Below are 17,616 nucleotides of genomic sequence, written 5' to 3'. Positions count from 1 at the left end.
CACATTGAGGACAATGTGTCATTTAAGTTTGGGGGTGTGGAACAACACTCCATTTGTTTGTTTGTTTTATTTTGTCTGTTTGTTTTGTTAAAAAAAAAGGGGAAAATACATTTTACCCCCCTGACCTATCCACCCATTTGCACTTTTACCTCCAATGTTTAAAATGTGACACTTGACTCCCCCAAACTTTCAAATTGTTGCAATTCGACCATTTTGACTCTTTTTTTTCCCAAAATGCCCCCATCGCAAGTTAAAAAGAAAAAAAATTTAAATAATTTTTTTTTAAAAAAAAACATATTTTATTTTTTAAAAAAATCAAAAAAAAAAAAAGAAAAAAAAGAAAAAAAAAAAGAAGAAATATGTTGGGGTGGCCGAACCACCCCATAGGGGGTGGCCGGCCACCCCGTTTGGCCTAGGGGTGGTTTGGCCACCCCTAAGCCGGCCGCCTGGGGGTGGCTGAACCACCCACAGGGCCCAAGGGGATGGTTCGGCCACCCCTTGGGCCAAACCTCAAAAAAAAATTTGAGGGTTTGGCCTTAGGGGGTGGCTGAACCACCAGCATGGCCTAAGCGGGTGGTTCAGCCATCCCCAAGCGGCCGGTCTGGGGGTGGCCAAACCACCCCCAGGGCCCAAGGGGGTGGTTCAGCCACCCCCTAAGGCCAAACCCTAAAAACATTTTTGGGTTTGGCCCAAGGGGGGGGCCAAACCACCCCCTTGGGCCTTGGGGGTGGTTCGGTCACCCCCAGACAACTGGCTTGGGGTTGGCCGAACCACCCCCAAGCCAAACGGGGTAGTTGGCTACCCCCTATGGGTTGGTTCAACCACCCCAGCATATTTCTTCTTATTCCTTTTTTTTTTTTTTGGTTTTTTGTTTTTTTTAAAAATAAAATATGTGATGGGGGCATTTTGGGAAAAAAAACTCAGAATGGTCGAATTGCAACAATTTGAAAGTTTGGGGGGGGGGGGATAGTTCACGTTTTAAATAATTGCAACAATTGTTTAAAAAAAGTTAGAATGGTCGAATTGCAACAAATTTGAAAGTTAGGGGGGGGGGGGGGGAGGGATAGTTCACGTTTTAAACAATTGCAACAATTGTTTAAAAAAAGTCAGAATGGTCGAATTGCAACAATTGTCACGTTTGAAACATTGCAGGTAAAAGTGCAAATGGGTGGATAGTTCAGGGGGGTAAAATTTATTTTCCCAAAAAAAAAAAAAAAAATTGCTATGTTGTTGTTAAGCATGAGTTAGCTCTACCTACGGTTTAATTTTCATTGGCCTGCTTAACATTTTGAACATATCATCATGCCATTAGGAATCTGAATCCTTTTACTCATTTTTGGGTTAGAGAGACTTCATTTGTTTTGAGTTGATTATCACGAGCACATTAGTATAGAGTTTGTGAGGTATGAAATTTGAACTGAATCATGTGTATCTTGAGATTTGTTGGATGATTTGTTAATGGATAACCTTAGCATGAAAATAAAATAATAATAATAATAATAAAGAAAAAAAATTCATCATTTTGAGTCCTCACTGAGTAACTGAACCTCTTGCCTCATTAAGCATTGAGTGTTCGAGTAAAAATGTGTGAAACTTAAGATTGGTTGATTGTATGGCTAGTTTGGCTTCGTAGCCTTTTTGACTTGAGTCATTAAGCCCTTAGGGATGTTTTCCATCTAGTGCCCTAAAACCATCTGGTTTGGGAGTCATTGGCCTAACACTCGTTACATGGGTCAATTAGAAAGCTTAAGGGAGCTAAGCATTGCACAACCTACAAAAAAAAAAAAAAAAAAAAAAAAAAAAAAAAAAAAACATATCTTGCCTTGGTTGTTCATTTGATAGGGATTCCAATGAATTTTGAGGTATTTATCTTAAGAATAAATTGAAGCATCATGACTGTATGCTAATTTCACTTTGCACCTATCTGAGCATTTGTTGTCTCAACTGTCCATTTATGAGTTTTTTGATTCTTCGTTCCCTAATGATTGTGATCATAGTGCTTGTCTTGTTAAGCTTGCTTATGAATGAGATCCATGGTTTGTGTGAAACGTTATTCTCTTTAATGACATAGCACTGACAATGTTTGTGGGTATCATTCTTGTTAAACCCTCACGAGACTTCACTTTTCCACTTGGGATGCCTAGGGGTTTAAAAGGCTTGTTGCATATGCTAAATGCAATCGTCTCTCGCACGACAGCGGACTTATGTTTCTTGCTTTCATTTTGTTTTTCATTTTGTTTTGCTAAGGGACTAGCAAAATGTAAGTGTGGGGGTATTTGATGAGTGCCAAATATTGCATATTTGGGCTCCTTAATTTGCATTTGCTAAGACTTTAGCTTTATTATTTTATGATGTTTTGGTTAGTTTTGGTGTTTTAGTGTTTTGTAGGTTGCTATGGAAGGAAGCATCCAAGAGGACACATGCTCCTTACGTGGAGGCTTGCATGAAAACACATGGCACCTTCAAAAAGGGTAGGACACGTTGATGGCTTGGAGGCTACGCCTCTTCTTCTTTTTCTTATTTTTTATTTTTTATATTTAAATAATAATTGTTATTAAGCAATAAATCTAAAAGCTCCCAAATATTTAATAGGCTAACAACCCCACTAATATTCTCCTAACTAAAAGAGTCCTCATATATATATATATATATATATATATATATATATAAACAAAATGCTTTATAATTTTATTTTAATATAGGATGTCACAGTCTCCCCCCCTTATAAAAATTCCGTCCTCGGAATTTGTTTAGTCTATATAAAAGCACCATATAGCAATAGTAATCAAAAACATAAATCTATCCGTTAGTGCATACCTCATATTCTAATAGTTCTCAGCAAACATAAAATGGTACTTTTTGCGTATCTCATCTTCTAATTCCCACGACGCTTCTTCGATTTCATGATTCCTCCACAAAACTTTTACTAGTGGAATGCTTTTCGTACGTAGCTCTTGGGCCTTGTGATCTAATAATTTTACCGGAACCTCTTCATATGCCAAATCTCCTTGTAACTGCAAAGGTTCATATTGAATCATGTGGGAAGGGTCAGGGATGTATTTTCTCAGCATAGAGAAAATACATGTTTGCAAGGGTCAGGGACTTGTATGTTTGCAAGTCCCGGACGTAAGGCTATATGGTAGGCCACAGGACCTACTTTCTCTAGAATTTCAAACGTTCCGATGAAGCGAGGGTTCAACTTCCCTTTCTTACCAAATCTAGTGACTCCCTTCATTGGTGCCGCTCTAAGAAACACCTTATTGCCTTCTGCAAATTCCAAGCTTCTTCGATGTATATATGCATAGCTTTTCTGTCGGTCTTGAGCCACTGACAATCTTTGCCAAATTAAAGCAACTTTATCTATGGTATCCTGCACAATATCTGGTCCTAAAATTCTCCGTTCTCCAAGCTCGTCCCAATAAAGTGGGGATCGACATTTTCGTCAGTACAATGCTTCATATGGAGCCATTCCAATGCTTGCTTGATGGCTGTTATTGTAAGCGAATTCCACCAAAAGAAGATAGCGTGCCCAGCTACCACTGAAATCTAGTACACAGGCTCGTAACATGTCCTCCAATGTTTGGATGGTCCTCTCTGACTGTCCGTCTGTCTAAGGATGGTATGTAGTGCTAAATCTCAACTTAGTCCCCATTGCTTCTTGTAGACTCTTCCAAAATCTTGATGTGAAACGAGGATCTCTATCCGACACTATTGATATAGGTACCCCATGTAATCGAACAATCTCTTGTAAATACAGTTCTGCCAGCTTCTCCAGTGAGTATCTCACCTTTATTGGAATAAAGTGAGCGGCTTTAGTCAACCTATCCACAATCACCCATATTGCATCGTATCCCGCCTGAGTTCATGGTAACCCCACTAAAAAGTCCATGCCTATTGCTTCCCATTTCTACACCGGTATTTCTAAAGGTTGCAGTGGTCCTGCAGGTCTTTGATGTTCTGCTTTAATTTGTTGACATGTCGAGCATCGCCCTACAAATTCAGCAATGTCCCGCTTCATTCCGTTCCACCAAAAACGTTCCTTAAGCTCCCGATACATCTTAGTGCCTCCTGGGTGTACTGTATATGTTGAGACGTGTGCTTCTTCCAATATCAGCGTCTTTATCTCCTCATTATTAGGCACACAAACTCTATTCTGGTATCTGAACAAACCATCTGATGTGGTACCGAAACCCAAGATCCGACCTTTGTTGGCTTTCCCTTTAATTTGAATGATCTCTTCATCTTTTTCTTGAGCCACGCGGATATCCTCCAGTAGTGTGGATTTAATCTCGAGTTTCGCCATTAATGCTTGTACTTCTCCTATCACAATCTCCATATCGAGCCTCTCAATGTTCGTCTTTAGATTATGGGGCAAGGTTTTTAAACATGCTATCGCACTTCTTGATTTTCTGCTTAGGGCATTTACAACCACGTTGGCTTTCCCGGGGTGGTAATTAATTACATATTCATAGTCCTTTATTAGCTCCAGCCATCGCCTCTGCCTTAAATTCAGTTCCTTCTGCGTGAATAAGTATTTAAGACTCTTGTGATCTGTATAGATTTCGCACTTCACCCTGTAAAGATAATGTCTCCAGATTTTTAATGCAAAAACTACTGCAGCAAGTTCCAAATCTTGGGTGGGATAGTTCGGCTCATAACTTTTAAGTTGTCGAGAGGCATATGCTACTACTCTGTCGTTTTGCATGAGGACGCAGCCAAGCCCCTTTCTAGAAGCGTCGCTATAAATAGCAAATCCACAAGATTATGATGGAAGTGTTAAGATTGGAGCAGTTACCAACCGCCATTTTATTTCTTGAAAACTTTGCTCACATTCATCAGTCCACAAGAAACGAGCATTCTTTCTTGTCAAAGCAGTCAGCGGTCCAGACAATTTTGAAAAACCTTCTACAAAACGCCGATAATTGCCAGCCAGACCTAAGAAACGTCTGATTTCATGTACATTGGTGGGTCTCTCCCAATTTACTACAGCTTCAACTTTCTTGGGGTCTACTGAGATACCGTCTTTTGATACTAAATGCCCGAGAAAAGTGACTATCCAACCAAAACTCGCACTTTGAGAACTTTGCGAACAACTGTTTTTCTCTAAGCCTTTGCAAAACACACCTCAAATGGTTTTCATGTTCTTTCAAGCTTTTGGAGTAGATTAAGATATCGTCAATGAACACCACTACGAATTGATCTAAGAAATCATTGAATACTCGATTCATTAGGTCCATGAATGCTGCTGGGGCGTTAGCTAATCCAAATGGCATTACCAAATACTCATAATGGCCATATTGGGTGCGGAAAGCCGTCTTGGAAATATCTTCCCTCCTTATCCTCAACTGGTGATACCCCGAACGAAGGTCGATCTTCGAGAAAATCAGAGCACCCTTCAACTGGTCGAACAAATCGTCTATGCGAGGTAGTGGATATCTATTTTTGATGGTGATTTTGTTAAGTTCCCGGTAGTCAATACACATCCGAAAAGGACCATCCTTCTTTTTCAGAAAGAGCACAGGCGCTCCCCATGGCGATACGCTAGGGCGTATGAACCCTTTGTCTAACAATTCTTGTAGCTGGGTCTTCAATTCTTTTAATTCTGCTGGTGCCATCCTGTAGGGTGCCTTGGATATTGGAGATGCTCCCAGAATTAAATAAATACAAAATTCTATTTCCTTGTCAGGAGGAAGTCCTGGAAAGTCTTCTGGAAAGACATCAAGAAATTCTTGCACCACGGTTATCTCCTCCATTTTTCTCTTCTCTTGAGGCGACTCCTTTAAGCATGCCAGGTAGACTTGACATCCTTCTAGTAATAATTGCTTGGCTTGTGTTGCTGAAATTAGTTGTGGAGTAACGCCCACCTTGGTTCCCACAAATTTGAATTCGGAGTCAATTGGAAATCTGAAAATTATCTCTTTGTTGTGTCAATCAATGATGACATGATTGTTTGATAACCAATCCATTCCGAAGATAATATCGAACCCTTCCATATCGAACACTATCAAATTAGCCATGAGGGTTCTTCCCTCAATAAGAATTGGGCAACCCAAGACTATTTTCCTACATAACACTGATTGGCCTACCGGGGTAGATACTATCACTCCTACTTCCATTGGTTTTATATTAATACAAAATCTCCTAGCATACTTAGCTGATATAAAATAATGAGTAGCTCCAGAATTGAATAAAACCACAGCCTTGCCAAATAAGAGAGATAGAATACATGTGACTACTCCATTCTCCGTTTCTGCTTCACCTAGTGTGAGGGCATAAACCCTGGCTGGAGTGGGTGGTATGCGATTATTCCTTGCTTGTAGTGATGAAGCACCTCCTTTTGCCCTTTGGCAATCCCGTGCAAAGGGACCGGCCTGACAGCATCGGTAGCACATATTAGTCCCCGTACGACACAATCCGTAGTGGGGGCGTTGGCATTTTGGACAAGGCGCCCCGATGGCTGAACTTGGTCCATTCCCTATGGATTTGACTCCATGATTATTTTCGTTCGGTCTTCGTTTCCATCCAGCTTGGTTTTGATTTGGTGGGAGTGCAGCCCTCTTTCATGTTTCCGCCATTGCCAAAGCACTCCTCCTCACGCTCTCCTCAGCTAGAGAGGCCTTGTTGACTAATTCCACAAAATCTTGAATTTCAAAGCATACAACACGTTCATGGATTCATGGGTTGAGACCCTGTTCAAACTTACTCGATTTTGTTCATCCGCCACCAGGTAGGGAGCAAAGCGAGCCAATTCATTAAAGCGGCCAGCATACTGGGCGACTGTCATGTTTCCCTGGGTGAGGTCCATGAATTCTCGAGCCTTTGCGTCCCTGAGAATCTTGGGAAAATATTGCTGGAGAAATTCTTTATGAAATCGCAGCCAAGAGATTGCTTCCTCCTTGCCTAGTTCTTGAATCAGTAATACCTTCTTGACGGTCCATCAGTGCCTGGCTTCACCCGACAGTCGAAAAGCGGTGTATTGTACTTTTTGTTCTTCCGTTCAACCTGCAAGTCGCAAAATTTCTTCCACGTCGGTTAGCCAATTTTCGCACTCCATAGGATCTCGTTTCCCATCGAACGGAGGAATGGGGAGTCGCTCGAAGCGTTTGAATGGGCAGCCGCGCTCATCCTCACGGGGTGCTTCTCCTCTAAGATCAGTTATGGCCGTGACGAATTGCCTAGCCATAGCTTGAAACATCTGAGCCATATCCGGAGTAGCCTCAACTTCCAAACCTTGGGATGATCCTTCTCCTCCTTTTGCCATGACTCTGTACGTATCAAAAGCGTAGTGATGCAATCTGACCTAAGCCTAGGTTTCCACGTTATTTCCTAGGTTAAAAGAAATACAAGTCAAACTCATAGTTGACTTGGCTCTGATACCATACTTGTCACGCCCCCGAATAAGGTGAATAGGGGAAATACGAACTTAAAAAGAAAATCACAACAATTAAAGAACAATTATCAGAGATCATTACATTAATACTAAGTAGCAAGTAAAGATAGGAAGTCAAAAAGTTATATAGAATTAGTGTTTTACTACGAACATTTACAAAATCTCGTTTACACATGAGCTGGGCATCCAAACAAACATTTCAAGCCCTATCAGGAGGCATAATCAAAAGTGACCACTATAGGGGGTTATAGCCTCCCCATGCTTCAAGTGTTCTCCTATATGTACATAACAAAAATTGTGCAGTCTACAAAAAAAACAAAAGTCTGCACAACAATGGCTTGATCTTTGCAACCCATTGGAATCCCAAGCTCTCACACTCATACGGCTCCGCAAAGCAGTAGGTCCAGGTATCCCAAGCATAGGGCCATATAATAGGGTCCTCAAGAATGAGAACACTTACGGGCAGCCCCATTCTCAACACTATTATATACAACGGCATCTGAAAAAAATATAAAAGGGAAAAGGGGTGAGTTCGACAACTCAGTAAGTAGCCACAACACCAAGATGCTATAAAACATACTATGCAAAATTTATGCTATAATCTCAATTATGCACAATAATAAAATAATTGACAATTAATACAAAAATAGCAAGTAACTTCTAAGATATGCAAGCAATTCCTTTTACTTTCTTTCAAAACTACTGTTTTACCTTTTTGACTCGACACCACAAATTTACCGTGAGCGGCGCATGTTGGCTTGTCCCGAAGGACCTATATGCTCATCCTGTCGTCACAGGGGAGAGCTACCAGGTTGGGAACTTCCCTAGGTGAAGGCCACCTGGCTGGTAGCACACACCTTCTCGTAACCGTCCTTCGGTGTGCTTGCCATGCTACCCTATGCGGTATCGATAGTCACTATAATCGTGTCTCGGGTTAAACATTTTTAACATGAATGCACATACAATATTTCATATAATCTATAAACTCATCTGTAACTGTATACTGTGCCATGAATGCACATATAACATTTCATATGATCTGTAAACTCATCTGTGCCATGACTTTGAGAGCTCTTTTCATTCATAATTGCAGTTATGCATAAATCATGAAATATGGTAACTGTAACATATAAAATTCTTAAACAATATGATTGAATAAAACTTGGCATTAAAATATGAAAGGAAGTGCAATTAAAAATCATGTAAGTGGATTCTTTATAAAATGCCCAACATTTTTCAAAAGATTTATAATAAAAATTTGTTGGGGTTTTTGGTGTTGTGTCCCCTTACTTGGATTTGACGCTGGGTTGGGTCGAGTCGTCCTTTCACCTAAATAAATTGTAAAGATGAACTTAGAAGAGTATTTAAAGTTTTAGTCAAAGTTTTAAATAAAATATATATATATATATATATATATATATATATATATATGTGTGTGTGTGTGTGTGTGTGTGTGTGTGGGTGTATGGTCGCCCATGTGTAATTGCACAGGTATGTATATATATATATATACATATACATATTTACTTAGAATCACTGCACACGACAGGAACTTTATTCAATAATTACTATATATATATCTATCTATTTAGTCTCTCGTGATGCATGAAATCTAGTCTACAATATCCATATATATCTTTAAAGATCAAACAGAATCCCCCAAATATTGTGTACGTGTAAATATATATATACAAAAAAAAATGCTACATATATATTTACATATATATATATATACACACAAAACAACATGGCTATATATATTTATATATATACATGCGTGAGGTGCTAATCATTTATCCAATAAGTCTTACACATATAAAAAATTTACTATTGCTATTATCATTATCATGGATGTATAATATTTAATCACAAAAATCTGTCTAAACAAAATATATATATAATCTCTATAAAATCTACAAACTAACATTTCAATAATAAGAGTCAAACTTCATAAATAACCACCCATACAAGAATCCTAAAATACCCATAAGAAGCAAATACTAACTTATCCTAAATTTCTTTGAAGAAAATAAAATAAAAAATAATAATAATAGAGAAGGGGACTTACCACTACTATGCTAGAATGGGAGTTGCTAAAAGAGAAACTAAAAATACCTACTATTGAGGTCGTGCGGGGAGGAGAAGACCTTGGGTATATATATATAGTGGAGGAAGGAGAGCTGAGAGAGATATAAAATAAGAAATAAACGAAGCTTATTGACATGTGTAAAAAGGGCTATAGAAGGAAGCATGCAAGAGGACACATGCTCCTTACGTGGAGGCTTGCATGAAAACACATGGCACCTTCAAAAGGGGTAGGACACGTTGATGGCTTGGAGGCTATGCCTCTTCTTCTTTTATTTATTTAAGTAATTATTATTATTATTAAGCAATAAATCTAAAAGCTCCCAAATATTTAATAGGCTAATAACCCCACTAATATTCTCCTAACTAAAAGAGTCCTCATATATATATATTATATAAACAAAATGCTTTATAATTTTATTTTAATCTATAAAATTTATAGGATGTCACAAAGATTCTAAAGCAAGGTCCGTAGTGGCAACCGTGCCACTCCTAGTTTTGTTAAGTGCCAAAATATTCATATTTTAGCCCTTAAACTTATATGTGTTAATTCCTTAGTGTTGTTAGTTTATGCCATTTTATTTCCTTTTTTGGTTTTTTGTGTTTTTGTAGGCCTTTGGAAGAAAAGGAAGCAAATCTGGAAGTTTTGGCCTTAAAGAGCAAATTTGGGAAAAGTTGAAGGCTTTGGTAGTGTGATCGATCGCAGGAGACTTGCGATCGAGCGCATTACAAGCAAGAGGACCAGATGAGCACAAGGCGTGCACACAAAAAGCAGCCTCGATCGCATTTGTGATCGAGCGCCTAACACAGGAGATCGATCGCAGTCCTGCGATCGATCGAACACAGGATACGATCGAGCACACCCGTGCGTGAGGAGCAAGTCAGCCGCAGCCTTATTCTGAAAAGTGTTTTCTTTTTGGGTTTTGAAGCCTTGTGCAAACTATGGCTCAAACCCTACGATTTTTAGGGTTTCTAGAGTGTTCCTAAGGCCTATAAATAGACCCTTAAACCTTTAGAATAAACACACAATTTTCCAAGGAGAGAAGAATTGGAGCTCTTCAAGTTCAAGTTTCGGGTTTATTCTTTTCCTTCCTATTTTATTTTATAAAGATGTTTAACATCAAACTCATGTGTAACTAAATTACTTAGTAGGGCTAGATTGAAGCCCTAATTATGTTTATTTAATATTTTAATATTGGCCCCTTTGTGATGATCATGTTGTGATATTTAACTTGATTAATTCTTGTTTTCTTGAATTCCTCATATGTGTTTGTCTGATCAACATATGCATGTGGTATGGATTAGATAATTAAATCAATTTGGATGACCGAGTCCTGGGTTTAATAAGAGTAACAAAAGAAATTCACACCGGGTTCTTGGGTTAATCAACATGAAAAACCGGGAGTATACACCGATGCCCTAGGTTCTATGTGTTTGTCGATTTCCATAGATTCATGCTTTCTTAAAGAACAACTTAGTATACACCAATGCTAAATCCTTAAGAAAGAAACGAGTTAGAGTATACACCCATGCCTAACTCGCTGCTAAGGAAAATATATAGCTTAAGGAGTATACAACCATGCCTTTAGGTTGACAAACATTAGGTATGCATAACATGATTAAAGCATTGGCATATTGTTATATTATATAAGCATGATTAGCGGTGGATATCGAAGCCCTACCTTTTTATTATTAACAACTCAAAATAAATCTTTGTTTTGTTTTACTTATGGAATTTATTTTAAGCAAAATTTGGTAATCCTCGTGGGAATGATCTCGTACTTGCACCCTACACTTCTATATTGATCTTGTGCACTTACGAGTAAAAGATACAATTATTTGCTTATTAATTTAGATAGATATTTGCACAACAAGTTTTTGGCGCCGTTGCCAGGGATTGCGTCAAATTTTGTTTAGAATTATTTTCTTTTAGTTTGGTTATTTCAATTTTCAATTTTAATTCTATTTTTATCAAAAATCAAAAATATTTTTTGTTTTTTTGATTTTGTTTTCTGTTCTGTTTCAGCTTTGGGGCATCCTGTATTCTGTTACTGCAATCGAGCGGAGACCGAGTGCGATTGAGCACAATGCGATCGAGCGTACTAACTTGCAATCGAGCGCAGTTCCAGGGAGTATTCGGACAACAGTACTGAAGTTGCTGTGACTGCAAGGTCGTCGATATCAAGCCTCAACCATCCTTCCACTCGATCCAGAAATTGAGTGGGCCATTCAACAAAGGGCTAGAGACAACTTCGACACAGAAGAGGAAGAGGAAGTTGAGGAAACAATGGAAGATCTTCTAGAGAATCCGCCACTAGTGCAAAGACCTATGAAATAGTCTTTCATCCTGCAGAACCTTAACCAGCCATCATGCATCGCTTATCAACCAGAGGCGGAAGGAAGTTACTATATATCCCCGCAAATACTCAATACTTTAACTCACTTCAAGGGCACAGCTATTGAGGATCCACTCTTGCACCTTTGGGAGTTCTTTGATCTCTACAAACATCAACACATACAAGGCCTAAATTCAGAGGGAATCAGGTTAGTCTTATTTCCTTTTTCCTTAAGAGATAATGCTAAGTTATGGTATAATTCCTTGCCTACAGATTCCATTTATACTTGGGAAGAGTTGTCTAGTAAGTTCCTAAAGAAGTTTTTTCCTAGCTCAAAAGACAAGGCAGTTCAAAAGGGAGATTCAGTCTTTTCAACAGAGAGATGGAGACTTTTTCTTTGAAGCATGGGACCACTTCAATACGCTGCTTCTTAAGTGTCCACATCACAACATACCTCAAGATGATTAGGTACAAATTTTTTATGAAGGGTTAGATGACACTAACAAAGGAATGATTGATTTAGCTTGTTGAGGTGCACTTATGGAAAAAAGTAGTGAGGAAGCCATGAAGCTCTTCGAAACACTGAGTGAACACTCCTAACAATTCTGTTTCAGAGAAAGGCGAGGAGTAAAAAGTAAAGGCATGTATGAGGTGAACCTGAATGGTGGATCACAAAATTAGATGGCTGTTGTGCAGATATCTACCTAAATTAATAGGAAAATAATTGTACGTTTTACTCGCAAGTGCACAAGATCAAACGATAATATAGTGCAACAAGTACGAGATCGATCCCACGAGGATTGTTGATTTTGTTTTAGAATTGATAAAAATATCAAATTGTCACTAAATTGATATTGTGAAAAAGAAATTAAAAGATATAAAGATAAATGAAAAGCTAAAGGTATGGCTTTGATATCCATCACTAATCATACTTAAATAATATAATAATATGCCAATGATCCAATCATATTATGAATACTTAATGTTTGCCAACCTAAGGGAATGGGTGTCTACTCCTTAAGCTATTGATTTTCCTAAGCAACGAATTAGGTATGAGTGTCTACTCTAATTCTTTTCTTTCTTGAAGGATTTAGCATGGGTGTCTACTAAGTTGTTCTTTAGGAAAGCATAAATCTATGGAAATCAACAAACACATGAGGCCTACGGCATGGGTGTCTACTCCCGGTTCCCCATGTTGATTAACCCAAGAACCCGGTGTGGATTTCTTTTGTTACTCTTATTAAACTCAGGACTCGATCATCCAAATTGATTTAATTAACTAGTCCATACCACATGCATATAATGGCCAATCACATACATAAGAGGAATTCAAGAAAATAGGAATTAATCAAGTTAAGCAACACAATATGATTATCACAAGGCGCCAATATTGAAATATTAAATAAAAATAATTAGGGCTTCAATCTAGCCCTCCTTAAGACTTAGTTATACATAATTAAAAAAAAAAAGTAAAAGGGAAAGAAAGAACCGAAAACCACTCCTAGAAGTAGCCTCCAATTCCTCTCCCCAAAGTTGTCTCCTTGAAATTGTCTATTGAATTGTGAGGCTTAGAGATCTATTTATAGGGCTTAGGAGAGTCCTAGAAGCCATAGTAATCCTAGAAAATTCGGAGATTTAAGTCCTAGTCCAATTAGGATAAAGAAAACGTAAGTCCAAATCGGAATAGGATTCGTCCAGAATTACGTTCCTATCTTTTCAGGGTGATTTTGGCATAGCAGTGCTCCAAATTAGGAAAATGATATTTCACAATTATTTGTAGCATTTTGAGTTAGATTTTCAATTCCTCTTGAATCACCTCAATCGGATATTTGAGCTGAACGTTATGGTAAAAATACCGAGACATGTGCAGAATCCAATTTTGAATCCAATCCGATTTTGACTCCAATTTGAGAAATTTCGATTTAATCTTTTCCTTTATTTGATTAAACTTAACCATGATTGGTTAAGCTTAACCATATCTTTTAGGTCTTCCCAATTCACCCTTTAAGCTTGGAAATTTTCCGGAAACTCTTTCTTTTCTTTCATTACCTACAAAAACACAAAAAATACAAAAAGAAAATAAAATAGCACAAACTAACAATACTAAGGAATTAACACATATAAGTTTAAGGGCTAAAATATGAATATTTTGGCACTTAACACACCCCCAAACTTACGTATTGCTAGTCCCTTAGCAATACGAAACTAAAAACAAAATGAAAAAACAGAAAACAAAAAGATAAACCCATCTTTCTTGGGATGTACGATTGCATTTAGCATATGCAACAAGCCTTTTAAGCCTCTAGGCATTCCCTAAAGGATGAGTGAAGTCTCGTGAGGGTTTTCCAAAAATGTTACCCACAAACATTACACACAAATTCATGTTATCCAAAACTTAAGTGTCACTCAAAAGTATGATTTTCATTCATTTGCAAGCTTAAAAAGATAAACTCCATCTTCATAATGAATTGGAATTTTCGAGTCTAATTACTTACAAAAGACAGGCTAAGGCATCACAAGTTTGAAACAGTGTAAAGTGAACTAGCACATAAATATGAAGCTTCTAATTATTTTCAATGTGCAATGTCTCAATATCTCAAAGTTCACTAAAATTTCCATTAGAATGAATATCTATGGCATAACATTTTTTTTTTTCTTTTTGGTCAGGTTGTGCAATGTTTGGCTCTCTTAAGCTTTCTAATTGACCCATGTAGCAAGTATTAAGTCATTGACTCCCAAACCAGATGGTTTTAGGGCATTAGGTGTAAAACACCCCTAAGGACTTATTAACTCTAGTAAAAAAGGCTACGAAACCAAACTAACCATGACATTAACCAAATCAAAATTCTTCACCTTTTGACGTGAACACTCAATGCTTTGAGGCAAGAGGTCCAGTTACTTAGTGAAAAGCTTTCCTATACTCTTTCTCTCTCTCTCTCTCTCTCTCTCTCTCTCTATATATATATATATATATATATATGCCAAATTATCCATCTAATAAGTCATCCAGTTTCACCTAAGACATAGAAACACACACATCAGACTTTCATGTCATACCCCACAAATTATGTGCTAATGTGCTTGTGTAAGTCATATCAAACATGTGAATTCTCAACTGCCAAAAGCAAGTAACCAAATTGAAAAATCCTATCATCAGATCATGTGTTCAAAATTTTAAGTTCACCAATGAGAATCAAATCACAATTTTTAAGATCAACCAAAATTTTAAGACAACATGAACATGCATATTTTTTTTTCCTTTTTCAAAAAATGGGACAAAGTGTGTGTAAAGTGTCTCCCATACCCCCAAACTTAAATTACACATTGGCCCCAATGTGTATATAGCATGGAAAGATCTTACTCGGGAGATGGATGAAACTTTCTGGAATAGCATGGCTCATAGCATACCCCCAAACTTGAGTTGAAGCACATTTGTCCCTGCAAAACAAAACACTACAGTAACAAAGGAAAAAAAAAATTAAAAATGAAATAAAAACAAAGAAACAAAGAAATAAAAAGGATATGCTATGGGATGCCTCCCATGAGCGCTAAGTTTAACGTCTTCAGCCAGACCGTGGCACTTTAAACTTGAAGCACCAGTCTTTTCTTCGCTTGCACCAAAGGGAATGAATCTTTTCTATTGCAAGGTGATTCCAAATGTCTATAGATTGGGGAGGACCACTTTGAGTTTTCTCAAACAGTTTCTCATCTGGTGGGGACTCATGAACTGGAATAAAGTAAGAAGAAAACTCAGGGAGCTTTTCTATCTTGATGTCCTCGATTTGCTCATGACATAACCCCAACAAACTTCTCTCTTGGATTCTTGGTCATTCGGGAATAGGAGCTAATGTTGAAGAAGTCTTAGTGCTCTCTTCCTTTTCCCGATGTGGTTCCTCTAGAACCTCAGTTTGCTCCTCCTTCCTCTCTTCCACCTTGTTGTTCTCAGGAGTGGAATCCAATAAGGCCTCAGCTTGCTCATGTATCATGTCAAGGTCTAGATTAAATTCAAATTGAGCAAAGCACTCTTCTAATGGATCCTCCAGACTTGGCTCACTACACATCTTAGCTTGCTTGAGGAATTTGTCAAGATCCAGGTCACATACAATTTGATCAAAACGCTCTCCCACCGGATCCTCAAGACTTGGCTGATTAGTTGTTTCAGCATACTCAAGTAGCTTGTCCAGGTCTAGGTCACCTCCAAATTCATCAAAGCGCTCTCCCAAAGGGTCCTCAAGACTTGGCTCGCAAAAAATTTCGTCAACAATTTCTTCATTCCCAGGTGTGGTGGTTGTTTGCTCATGATAATAAGTGCACTCTTCATTCATGTATTGTCCATGAGGAGTGGTCACCAATTGACTTTGGAACACTTTTTCTTCCTCGTATTGTTGAGGCCAATTGATTGGAGATGGCTCCTCTTCATGATAATGTTGAGACCAATTGATGAGAGATGTCTCCTGATCTGCAATTGAAGACATGGGACAAGTCTTAGTGGTGTGGTTAATATGGGAACATATGGCACATACCTTGACTTGTGTAACTTGTTGACCAAGAGCACTGCTATGATTAGTCATAGCTTTCATGAGCATGTCAAGCTTTTTCTCCATGGCAGCCATTTGAGCTTGACTTCCACCATTGGTGCTCTCTTCATGTACGCCTTTTCTTTTGAATCCTTGTCTCCCTTTAGATGGGAATTGTTGGAAGTGCTCACTCAATGTCTCGAAGAGCTCCATGGCTTCCTTGCTGCTTTTCTCCATCAACATGCTACCACAAGCTAAATCTACAAGACTCTTGTTAGGATCATTTAAACCCTCATAGAATGTCAGTACTTGATCGTCTTGAGATATATTGTGATGAGGGCATCTGAGAAGTAGTTCTTTAAAGTGTTCCCATGCCTCGAAGAAAGGGTCTCCGTCTTTTTGTTGGAAAGTCAGAATTTCCCTTCTCAATTGCCTTGTCTTGTGGGCTGGGAAAAACTTCTTTAAGAACTTTGTGGCCATCTCATCCCAAGTATGAATAGAACCTACTGCCAAAGAATTGTACCATCTCTTAGCATTATCTTTTAAAGAAAAATGGAAAAGGATTAACTTGATTTCTTTTGGAGTTAAACCCTGAACATTCTGAGTTCGGCAAAGATCACAGAATTCTTGAATATGCCAATATGGATTCTCTGTAGGTGTGCCTTGATAATGTGGACTCATATTGAGCAGCGGAGATAAATCGTAATTGCTCTGCACAATGGACTAGAAATTAATGCATGATGGCTAGTTGAGGATCTGGGGACTGAATGAATTTTTCATAGGTTTTCGCACCGGAGGTGTATTGTTTCTCAACATGATTAAAACAAAAAGAAAATTAAATAACGAAAGAAAAATAAAAATAAAAATAAAGAAATAAATTAGATATGTAATTAAAATAGTTTCTATGCTACTGTTCGGATGTGCGATCGATCACACCGTGAGGTGCGCTTGATTGCACTGGTGCGCTCGATCACCTTGGAATGGGTGCTCGAGTGCACCTCCGGAGGCAAAACAGCAACTGTGGAAAACTAGAAAAACAGAAATAAATAAATAAACTAAGGAAAAAAAAATCCAAACAAAATCGAACAATCCTGTCAATGGCGCCAAAAACATGTTGTGCAAATATCTACCTAAATTAATAGGAAAATAATTGTACATTTTACTCGCAAGTGCACAAGATCAAATGATAGTATAGTGTAATAAGTACGAGATCGATCCCACGAGGATTGTTAATTTTGTTTTAGAATTGATATTGTGAAAAGAAATAAAAAGATATAAAGATAAATGA

At 38.0% G+C, this 17,616-nt stretch overlaps 2 non-coding genes and 1 pseudogene across 2 annotated transcripts; 1 reads left to right on the top strand and 2 right to left on the bottom strand.

The window, feature by feature from the left end:
- Positions 1-5,927: 5,927 nt before the first annotated feature.
- LOC148583664 (uncharacterized) lies at positions 5,928-7,261 on the bottom strand (annotated as a pseudogene).
- A 4,895-nt stretch (positions 7,262-12,156) lies between these two features.
- On the bottom strand, positions 12,157-12,263 carry LOC148583663 (small nucleolar RNA R71). The gene has a single exon (XR_015909181.1). It is a non-coding gene; the product is annotated as a small nucleolar RNA R71 (small nucleolar RNA).
- Positions 12,264-16,653: 4,390 nt separating this feature from the next.
- Positions 16,654-16,761, top strand: LOC132191201 (small nucleolar RNA R71). Its single transcript, XR_009441229.2, has one exon. It is a non-coding gene; the product is annotated as a small nucleolar RNA R71 (small nucleolar RNA).
- Positions 16,762-17,616: the final 855 nt, after the last annotated feature.

The sequence above is a fragment of the Corylus avellana genome, chromosome 9 (genome assembly GCF_965113065.1).
Source record: "Corylus avellana chromosome 9, dhCorAvel1.hap1.2, whole genome shotgun sequence".
Classification (NCBI taxonomy): Eukaryota; Viridiplantae; Streptophyta; class Magnoliopsida; order Fagales; family Betulaceae; genus Corylus; species Corylus avellana.
Note: the sequence above shows the minus strand (reverse complement) of the source record. Positions and strands in the feature narration are given on the sequence as shown.